Here is a 9992-nt window from a genome sequence, read left to right on the forward strand (position 1 = left end):
CATCTTTGACAGACCTAAGAACTGTGAAGTGAATCAAATACATACGTGACTACTGGTGGAAGGAAATTCTTTATGTGGAATAGTCAGGGATTCTAATGTTCTGCATCCCGGGCCATAGGCCCACCTGACTGTGAGGCATTTCCTGTGGACCATAAAGGGCCAGGAGCATAAAGGAGCCACACCAAAAAGACCACATATGGTCCACATATGTGGCTCTGCATAAACGAGCCACACCAAGCTAGGCCTGGGCCAGCCTCAAACTGGGAAACCACCAGCACCAAGGACCGATGGGTACCTTGAAGGCATGATTGGAAGCAGGGTCTTCCTTCCTTCTTGGGGTCTTGGGGACCTCTCTGGTCCTTTCACACCTCAGTGGCATTTATAGCCTGCAAAGCCAGAAGAGGTGGAAGTTCACTATTATGAAATATCATCTCACACCAGCCATCAGCCGATTGCCTTCTCCCAGCCTTGCCTTTCCAGTTTCTTTCCAGGCATTTGCTCCTCGTCATGTTTTCTCGACTCCCTGCCATCAGAAAGCCACACTTCTGATTATTCTCCTCTTGACAGTTACAGTATTCCCTCCCTGCTGAATCTCCTTCCTTTGCTTTCACTGCCCGGTGTCCTAACCTTGTTGTCTTAGATTGGTTTGTGTTCTTCTCTTTCCCAGCCGCCGTGGCTTCCACGGGCAGACCTGGCTGCTACTTCATTAGCAAGCTCTTTACATCACTTTCAGGTCATTAATAAAGATAGTAAATGAGAAGAGGCCAGGCACCAGCCCCTCGCACCCCTGCAGACACTTCCCTGGCGGGCAATCCCTATTTACAGTGTTGTTCTGTTTATCGTCTTTTAACCCATTGTCGTGTGTTATTCTCTAAACTGCCTTTAACGGATTTTTCAAGGGGATTTCCCAGGAAGATTTTTTTTCCTCTGAGGCTTAATAATGCCAGTGTCTAGGGAAACTCACTTTGTTGGTGGGATCGTGTCCAGGGCTAGACAAGCTGAAACTCTCACAGATGCTTCGTGACCCTGTGGATGCCACTGCCTTGAGCCTGCCTTTAAGCAGGTGCCTTCCTTCCTCCTGCTAACTCTGGACCTCATGAGAACCTGCTGTTTCTGTTCTTCAAGTCCCCTTGATTAAGATCTTTATGATATCTAAAGTCTAATTATTATAAAAAAAAAAAGCAAACGAATAACAAACTCTCCTTCCGTTCCTCTAATTTGTTCAATTTAGCAATGTTCTTCTGTTTATTTTGTCCAACACAAAATACTTCCTGAGGGCCTACACAATGTGTCAGGCATTGTTTAGACACAGAGGTACAAAGAAAATGAGGTTCTTCTGCTTCTGGTAGGATGTGTAAGCACCTAGCAAACCAGTTGTTTCATAGATAACAAGTATACACTCTGCATCAAATTTTTTTAAATTTTTTAAAAATATTTTTTAATGTTTATTTATTTTGGAGAGAGAGAGAGAGAGAGAGAGAAAGCAAGGTAGGGGCAGAGAGAGGGAGACACAGAATCTGAAGCAGGCTTCGCACTCTGAGCTGTCAGCACAGAGCCTGACACGGGGCTCAAACTCATGAACCATGAGATCATGACCTGAGCCAAAGTCGGACGCTTAACCAACTGAGCCACCCAGGTGCCCCAACTCTGGATAAAATATTTGAAAAAATAATAAATTCAAAACCAACACCAACTCCTTGAAGGAACTGGAGAGTGAGCAAAAGCAGGAAGATTCTGGAAAAAGACTGATAATTGGAAGGAGAAACAGCACTGGGTGAGTTTTCTATTTTTATGACTTGGGGTGCCATGAGGGATGGAGTGACTAAAATCCTACAAAAAAACTCACTGGTGAGTAAAGGAGGATCACAGAAAGGAAAGAATCAGAGAGAGAGAGAGAGAACCCATATTCTGTGCATAAACTCGAGTCTCTATCTGCCTCTTGAACGATACACATGTCAGGTAGATTGTCAGGAGACCAGTGGAGGATGAACAAACTGCACCAAGATTTGAGCTGCTGCCCAAAAGACAGAGTTTGCATTTTGAATCCATGTAAGTAAATTACCTGCTAGAACAAATAAACACTCTCTAGAGGAATGTAACTTAATCCAGAGTTGTGTCCAGGATACGATGCAACAAAATTACTCAACATAAGAAGAAACAAGAAAATGCAACCCATTCTCAAGAGAAAGGAGCAGTCGTGAAGCCTGACCCCAGAGGGACTCAAAGATAATAAAGTATCTTAAATAAATGATTAGAATACAATACCAACTGTGGCTTAAGTACGGTCATAACGTGATGTACTCAGCATAGAGGTGGCACACAAGGCAGAAGAATCCGAAAAAAAAAACATTTGATGGGTCTTAAAACTCAAAATGATTTTGAAAATTTCTTGTAATCCAAGGAATAAAAACATCCAGTTTGTGGTTTTACTGCATCTAGATTTTCTGCAGACTCCAGTGGAAGACCTTTGGAGAGGCCTTGTTACTGCTTTCACTGTTGGAAACACTTGACATTTCCTTTGGGGATGGAATGGGTCTATATGAGCAATTCAAACAAAAAACGGTACTTATAGAGTGAAATAAATACAATTTTAAAATTTAAAAAAAGGGCTAGGAGGGCCACCTGGGTGGCTCAGTTGGTTAAGCATTCATCTTTGGCTCAGGTCATGATCTCACGGTTTGTGAGTTCAAGCCCCGCATCAGGCTCTGTGCTGGCAGCTCAGAGCTTGGAGCCTGCTTCCGATTCTGTGTCTCCCTCTCTCTCTGCCCCTGCCCCACTTGTGCTCTCTCTCTCTCTCAAAAATGAATAAACATTTAAAAAAATTTTAAAGGGATAGGAAAGGCTCCTCATAGATGTTAGCATTTGAGCTGAAGTCTTAGGAATCAAAGAATGAATATAAGGTGGGGGGGGGTGGTGGTGGGGAGAACACAAACTGTGGAAAAGTAGATGTAGGAAGTGAGGAGGGTATTTTAGAGGAAATAGCAGTGTGTTGGGAAAAATCACAAGTTGAGTTGAAGTTCTGCTCTACATTAACTGGTGATTTTAAAACATAAATGGATATTCTCTCACCAATCTTTTGATTTTAGCCCTAGCCTGTTTCTTGGAGTATGGTGTTCTGATGAGTGTTACATGTTGAAATTCTTATATAAATGAGCCCATGTGCATTGTGCACTATTTCCAGTTTTAATTTCATAAGTGAAGTGAGAACTTAAAAACACTCACAAAGCCACCCTAAACAGAAACTATACTTTTGTCATATCTTCCCACTCAATCTTCGTTTACAGTTGCCTTGTTCACACCCAAACCAATAGCATCTTGGGGCAACTCACCTTCATGAGTCTTTCCAAAGCATTCAATGTACTTTTCATGGAAACATCGTTTTCCCTATGATACAGTGCCTCTGTGTCTAATATTTATGTCTAAATTAAATTACATAATGGCAATGACAAGCACAGGGGCTTTTGGCAAACGTGCAATTTGACTTGTGGGAGTAGAAGTGCATGGGCTCACGAGCGAGCCACCCAGCATCTCAAGTGCTCAGTGCGCTGTCAGTATCACTCGGTATGTTCACAAAGGGAACGGAGAGCTTCGGTCAATTGCACAAAGAGCAAATGTCCTAATTTCGTATAACTGCTGCATAGCCCCAAACGCCTCGCCAACATTGTCTAACCCAGAACAATGATTCTAACGTTATTAAGTTCCAGCTAGCAGAAACAGAAGCGTCAGTAGGGGAGATATACTAAAGTACTCAGATCGAACAGAACACCACAACCTCACCACATAGATTGATCCTTATCTAAAATTCTGTCAAGAACTGGTCATTTCTAGGTCATCTCAGTCATCAGGGACTTCCTCCTACAGAGCCATCTCCATCAACTGTAGTTTTGATCCCTGATTTCCTGTGCTCAGAAACTGACACTGGGTTGCTGTTGTAAATATAAGATGAGTTCATGAAATGTAGCAAACGTCTACTGGCCTGAGTTAAACATTTCCTAAAAACCAATTTGGAAAAGCTATTTAAATTCAGTTGAAACGTTTCACTAAAAATTTGGGTTGGCAATCGCATGTCAACCGTCCTCTGCCGTTACCTAAATTAAGAGGCGCAGTTGAAAAACAAAAAACGAAAAGCAAAAAACAAAACTCTTGGTACGAATTTTTTTGAGTGTGGCCTAATTTAGAAGTCAGAGGCATTCATTATTTAAGACAGAGAGTAAAAATGGGAAGAAAAATATCATTTTCAGAATAGTTCAAATAAAGAAAGTAAGTGAAATAAGAACATTTATAGCAAAACTCCATTCCAAAAGATGGCTAAGGTAAAAGGATTTACTTATATGCATAATTTTGGCTGACTAGTTTGAGTTGATTTGGGTAATCAAGTAAACAATGCATAAGAACTAGTGAAGAATTGAATTGCCTGGGGGGCTCCGTGGGTTAAGCCTCTGACTCTTGGTTTCACCTCAGATTGCGATCTCACGTTTGGGTGCCTGGGATCGAGCTCCGCATCAGGCTCTGTGCTCACGGTGCAGAGTCTGCTTGGGATTCTCTCTCTCCTCTCTGCCCCTTCCCCACTTGCACCATCTCTGTCTCTCTCAAAAATAAATAAATAAACTTAAAAAAAAAAAAGAACTAATGGAGAATTAGTAAACTCTAAGTGGACGAAAACTTGTAAATTACCTACATAGATTTGGTGTTTTCTTTTGATACAATATTGTGCTCTTCTGAGCTTTTCTACTGTCATAATTTACATTGTAGATCTACATAATGATTAATGTGTACTCTCCCTCTTCTAGCTTCCGGGTTCAGGTGGTCAACAAATAGTTACTATCACCTACCCAATGCCATCTGCTCGATGATCATATGTTTATGACGATGACTGTTATTTGACACGTAAATTCCCTTTGGGACCATTAGATTTAAAGAATACATTTTAAAATTTAAGTTGGATTTAAAGAACCATTTAAAGAATACAAAGAGTTTTACAATAGTCTGAGTGTGTCACACTTCTTGAGGAAATAAATATATTGTTTGATCGCATATGGGGGCTAATTCTCACCCACACATAGGCAGGGCTTCTGTTGTAATGGAACTGCCTTGTCAGAATCCACCTGCTAGCGGCCATATCATGCAGAGGGCACAACCAACACCTCTATTTGGGCTCTTTATTTTTTTTTTAATTTATTTATTTATTTTTTTTTCAATGTTTTTTTATTTATTTTGGGACAGAGAGAGACAGAGCATGAATGGGGGAGGGGCAGAGAGAGAGGGAGACACAGAATCGGAAACAGGCTCCAGGCTCTGAGCCATCAGCCCAGAGCCTGACGCGAGGCTCGAACTCACGGACCGCGAGATCGTGACCTGGCTGAAGTTGGACGCTTAACCGACTGCGCCACCCAGGCGCCCCTTGGGCTCTTTATTTGAGAGCAAGGAGGGACCAAGTCACGTGTATCTTCTCACAATTTCGAAGATATCATGTCAAAATACAGGTCACTATTTTTACAGTATTACGTTACCCAATTATATTATCCAACATTTGGACTATTGTTTTTGCATTGCCTGTTTAAAGTTCTCCATTTGTTAGTGACCATCAGCCCTTATCTTACTAAACTTACCAACATTCAACACACACGACCATTCCTTCCTTCTTGAAAGATTCTCGTCCTTTCTTTTCTTTCATCCCATACTCTCTTGTTTTTGTTTCTTTGTTTGTTTAAGCATGTTATGAAGGTGTACTTAATATATTATAAAAATCACCTATTTCAAGTATCCAATTCAATGCTTTTTAGTAACTTGACCAAGGGGTGTAACAATCACCATCAATCAGTTTTAGAACATTTTCATCCCCCCCCAATGAGATCCCTCAGACCCACTTACAGGGAGTCCCTCTCTCACCCCCTGGCCCATCTTTCTTGGCCCTACCTCCCCGACTACTCCCTCACTCTTTTGCAGGCTCATTCTCCTCTAGTGAGTTACTAAATATTCCAATATCCCAGGTATGCTGTGTGGCCCCTCTCCTCTTCTCACCCTGTGCACTTCCCTTGGAAAACCTCATTCTGACCATGGCTTCAGTTACCACCCAGAAGCAGATAGCTCTAGACCTCCCCATATGCTCCAAATCTGAACATCCAAAGGATCTACTAGATACCTCCATTATAGAGGTTGAAAGGGTATTTTAACTCCACATATCCAAAGCCAAACTCATGGCTTCTGTCCTAGTTCTGGTTCTTAATCTTAGTAAGCAGAACAATTACCAATTTAATCTCCAAAGCCAAAAATCTCAGCATCATCCTGGACAAGACCCCATCCCTCACCATCCCTACATTTACTTAATGCATCACCAGGTTCTCTTCAATTCCGTATCCTAAACATCTTTTTTTTTTTTAATGTTGTTTTTTTTTTAACGTTTATTTATTTTTGAGACAGAGAGAGACAGAGCATGAACGGGGGAGGGGCAGAGAGAGAGGGAGACACAGAACCAGAAGCAGGCTCCAGGCTCTGAGCCATCAGCCCAGAGCCCGACGCGGGGCTCGAACTCACGGACCACGAGATCGTGACCTGAGCTAAAGTCGGACGTTTAACCGACTGAGCCACCCAGGCACCCCCTAAACATCTCTTAAATACAGCTCTTTCTTCTCATCGCTTCTGCCGTTAGCCTTGTCTAGGATTCCATTATCCCTCACGTGGATGATGCAGTATCGGCTCTTAACTTATGTCCTTATCTTCTCTCTTCCCCTTCAACTGGCTCCATATTGTAGCCAAAGTGAATTTTTTTAAGTGCAAATCTGATCCAATGGCTTTCAGTTCCTCTTCGACTAATACAAACGTATTGATACAATTCATCGCACACACTACCCCTTCTCGTTGTTGTCCAGCCATTCAGTTCATCTTTAACCTTCCTAAAAAGGCACATATTCCTACACATCGCAAAGCTATGGCACATTTGTTCTCTCCGCTTAAACCTCCTCTATCACTCACTTCCATTCCCCACGCTGAGCTATTATCAATCTTCCAGATCTTGGCTCAATGCACACTTTGTCAGGGAAACCTCCCTCCCCACCCTCCGTGTAGATCAAGTTATGTTTTCTTAGTATTCTCTTCTTCCCCTTTATATAAAATGTACTGTAGTCTGTAATTATACACTTATTCATGGCTATTTCCTAGATATCTGTCTTTTCTCCAGGACTGGAAATGCCACGAAGACAATAGGCACATCTGTTTTTATTCACCTAAGGGCGAACAGGGCATACAGGAGGTGCTCAATAAATACTGTAAAATGAAAAACTAAATGAATAAAAACTGAACGGAACCAGTAAAACCAAGCAGAATACTAGGCTAGGATCTGACAATTGCTTACACTGTTTACTCCGCCCCTCCCTCTCTGCCCCCTCCCTGCCCCAGATCTTCAAAACGGCTGTGTTTTACACATAATGTGCTTTTACCCAGAGAGAAGAGCTCCATTTAAATTCAGAGGCTATTTCGTGACTCAGGCATGTCAGGGAGTCAAACCCTTATTCCTTTTCTGTGAACATGATGACTTCAGCTGTGACACGTCTTTATTTCTAAAATGGTATAACCTCTCTCACTTCCTGGAAGTGAAATTAAGAATTAGCCTTCCACATCCAGCAGTGCGCTGGTAAACATTTAACAATTGGCTCTCTGGGGGAGAAAAGCCCCAACTGGTAACAACTGACAATTCCAGTCCACTAAATACTTTGACCACAGTTGATTCGAAGCCACCAACTCGATCTCCCCAAAAACGTAACTGAAAAGAAAGACACGCAAACTGCTCCCAAGAGGCCAGCGGGCTGCAGAGCACCTCTAGATCTGGGGGATACCAGTCTCCCAAGTTTTTTCTTTTCCTTCCTTCACTAAGAATATGGGCTGCTCTTGCCTCTGCCCCACTTTCTGCAATTTCATGATAATTTTCCTATTTTTAATACTCTCAACTGGTAGGGATTGCTATTTCTAATAGGAGACCTTGGGAGAAGTTTTTCGTATCTACTCTCAAGGCTAAACTTCCATCATGAACTCTACTCTGCCAAAAGAATTGGGCAGAAGGGTTCAATCTGTGTCGGCAGCGTCACCCAGATTTGCACCAGACCATAAATCCCATCACAAAGAAGCCCAGGCTCGGGAATCTGATCATGGGATCATGGGTACATGTCAGTCACCATGACTGTTTACTAACAGCCCCACATGCCTTTGCGGATACTTCAGGAACAGTTTTCAAGGCAGTGTTTACGCAGAGCATTAGCGAAAGGGCAAAAGACTCAAGGGAAAGACCTCACCAGAGCACAGACCTCTCCAAGCATTAAACTGTCAACAAAATTAAACCTTTGCTCCACCCTAGGGCCCGGCTTCTCAGCCAACGTTAGACGCCCACGTGTGCTGGCTAAGATAAAGTCAACAACAAAAGCACACATGTCACATCTCCTACAAAACGACATGACCACTGCCTCCCAGGCGTGGCAACCCAAGCCTGCTGGAAATCCTCACAGTAAAACACATCCCCGAGTCCATTTCCTGTGGTGTGGCTGAAGGCAGGGTACAGAACGTTGCTTCTGAAAGCAAAGAAGAAAAAGCCAGCAAGGGCTCCCACTGTTTGTTAAATGCCTAATGATTAACAGGAGCCCCACCCTCAGCCTTTGGGCTGCCACCCAGGGTAGTCTGTTTAGTAAACAGTCACCCACCAATATCTTAAGCAGGTGGAACAGATGGTTCCAGGGTTCGGACCAACCACGTTTCTCTCTATTCCACCCAGTTTTTGGGTAACGAAGGCCACGAAAGCCAAGAGAAATATAAACAAAACCACGCCCTCACTCAGAAAGGCACAGGGGCTCCACTCTCTAGGTGATGAAATCTGACAAAAGTGTAAGACGGGAGGGAGGAGGAGAGCCCAAGTGGGGCGGATGTGAGGCCCTTGGAAACTGCACGTGGCCGACTACCAAGGAGGGGAAAATGAAATTTCAACAGGTTTTTCTGCGTGGAGCCCATAAAGGAACCGGTACCGTCAAAGGGCATCATGAGCTCAGCCAGGGGCTCAGAGATCTGTGGGCAGAAACCACGGATTCTGAAGTAGAAACACCCGGTGATTAAGTTGTACCTGGAAGCGTCGGCCCGCCCCACCCAGAGCCTCTCCATCACAACCCAGATCCCGAACATCGGAAGCGAGAGAAATGTTAGAGGCTGAGCCGCCAGCATCACCGGCCAGATAGGATTATGAGGCTCACCTGCTGAAGGCACAAACAGGCGACCCGCTCACCAATCTGAGCCTGCTGCCGTTCACCTGTTACTCTCTCTTTGCGTTTGAAAAACCGACTTGTCTAGTTCATAGAGATATCGCTAAGATAAACATGTCTTCTGGGCCAGAGGGGATTGTAAATTCATGCTTTCTGGCCCTGATGTATTCCAAAGAAATGCCAGATAAAGTTTTAAGAGAGAAAAATAAAACAGATACAACCCTCATTTCAAAGCAAAGCTGAAGTGCTCTCCCCCAGCATGCACACTTGAAAAAAATATATACATACAGACACACACACACACACATATATATATATTATGCCCAGAATTCGTGATCCCCAAAGACCACCAGGGAGCTAAGTCCCATGCAAAAGCAAAGAGCCTTTATTCGAGCTAGCTCAAGCTCAATCCCCTACCAGCACCGACGCAGCGGTGGCCTCAGCTGATTGGCTGGGGAAGGGTTGTGACCTCTGCCAATTGGCTGGGGAAGGGTCAGAGTCCTGTTAGGCAGGTCACAGGGTGTGTTTTGATCAGGAAGTTACTCAAGGGGAGGAGGCTTGGTCTGAGGTTTCTGCCATTTTCCCGGAAAGGGGGCATGTCAGGGACATAGTCACTCAAGGTGGAGGACACAGAACAAGATGGAGTCGGCTGGCGTAGGTCCACCCTTTCTATATATATATATATATATATATATATATGTATGTATATATGTATATATATATATATATACACATATATGTATATATATGAAGCTA

The sequence above is a fragment of the Prionailurus viverrinus genome, chromosome B1, assembly GCF_022837055.1.
Source record: "Prionailurus viverrinus isolate Anna chromosome B1, UM_Priviv_1.0, whole genome shotgun sequence".
NCBI classification, from domain to species: Eukaryota; Metazoa; Chordata; class Mammalia; order Carnivora; family Felidae; genus Prionailurus; species Prionailurus viverrinus.